Below are 1,954 nucleotides of genomic sequence, written 5' to 3'. Positions count from 1 at the left end.
TTTCACCGATTGAACGAGTACAATGGCTTTGGAGGCTTGTTCACCCTTGGTAGGTTGCTTGGTAGAGGCAACACTTTTGTCGGTTTCCTTAGTCTCTAATGTGTCCTTCGGTGATTCTTTGCTTGGGGTCTCAGTGGCAATAGTTTCAGTGCATGCAGGTGCTTGAGAAGTCTGTTCCCCGGTGGCCTGAGAAGTAGATTCTCCTTTTGTAGACTGTTGACCCTCTTTGCCTTGATCAGTGACTTGAGGTTTCTCGGTTGAAACTTGCTAAGTTATAGGAGGATAGGACTTGACTTGTTCCAAAACCGATTCACTAGATACTAGTTTGGCATAAGCATTTCCTTCTATCATCTCTTGTTTCGGTGCCTCAGTGTCCATGACATCCTCATCTTGTTGAATAGTTGAAGCAGGATCTTGCTCGGTAATGTCAACTATTTCAACTTCACCTTGAGTTTCTTCAATCTGAATTCTGAAGATTTCCTGCCATTTTTCTTTTGTTTCCTTTTCGACTTCAAGATAAAGTCCTTTCATCATTTTCAAGGCTCTATGCTTGACTTGAAAGTTTGTCTGGTAGTTTTTCAAATGATTCCTAATATCATCTACCGACATGTCTGGAAAGAGATGTACTAAAACTCTTTCTCTTATCTGCTTCTCCGAGTCCATAGCATATTTCCATCTATTGTCAATGTGAGAATACAATGCATTTGGAAGAAAATTACTTACTTCCAATGGAACTACTCAAAATTTAAGAAGTGTACATACAACTGACTCTTCTATTTGTCTCTTTTCTTCTTATGTCTGGGAGTCATATTTTACATACCTGAATGACCCAAATCCACCATATTGTTTCAGTTCTGCACAAAAGTTGTCAACACTGTGTACATCTTCCTTGGTGTTTTTAACAATTTGAAATTTATTTTTGTCTTCAGATTTTGTGTCACTTGACTCCTTATTCAAAATGATTCTCCTGGTCAACTTTCTATAGGTCTTTGTAACTTTAGGCAATTCAATCTTTTTCTATTTCTTATTAGGTGACACTGCAGATGATCTAGTGTTAGGGCACTTCCCCTGAGGAGTCGGTGATACCTTTGGTGTATCCTGTTTCTTCCTTTTCAATATTTTTCCCTTTGGCAACTTGGTGCTCAGAGTAATTGCTCAGTTAGCACTTTGATCATTTTAGTGGCTTTCCTTGTAGCCTTCAGTACAACTATGCTCATTTTTACTTTTTCTTTGACCTCTTCATAGGTACCATACCTGATCTCGGTAGCATGCCTTGGAAGTGACAGAAAGACATCTATCTGCTTTTGGGAAATATCAAGATCCATCTCATAACCCATGGATGGTAGAGATTGAGTTCTAGGATCTACTGCATTGACATAACAGTAGTCGGTGTCTACTTCAAAACATATATCATTCTTATATTTTTCCACTAACTGAGGTGGGATTCTGTACCTGTTATGCATCTTTTCTTGAAATTTGCTGAAGTAGTCATCCATTATCTCATTGAAATTATCACCTAACTGATTGATAAACTCATTTATTTGATGGGTGATTGGTCTGTGTAACTCCCAAACTATGTTACCGATTGATGGGAAGAATTTCTGAAAATAGAAAAACATGCACTCTAAGAGTGACCCAAACTTTAGTGTGTTTGCCGAGTTATTCTTCTTAGGTTTCCTTATAGTGTTGAGATTTTGAAATAAGGTTTTCAACAACACTTCACATAGATCATTTTTCATACCCTTTTTCACAATCTTGTAAGCCAGATCTTATGCTGCACAAGGTACACTATTTTCTCTTGCCGATTGAAAGAAACAATAACCGATGACTCTAATTGCAAACTTTAGCTCTGCATCAGTAACATTATTCAATTTAAGATCTCTGCAATTAGACTCAACTCGGGTTAAAGTTATCAATTCGTTCTGTGAAATCATTTTCTGTGCTCGGGCATGGT

The sequence above is a fragment of the Cryptomeria japonica genome, chromosome 8, assembly GCF_030272615.1.
Source record: "Cryptomeria japonica chromosome 8, Sugi_1.0, whole genome shotgun sequence".
Lineage (NCBI taxonomy): Eukaryota > Viridiplantae > Streptophyta > Pinopsida > Cupressales > Cupressaceae > Cryptomeria > Cryptomeria japonica.
Note: the sequence above shows the minus strand (reverse complement) of the source record.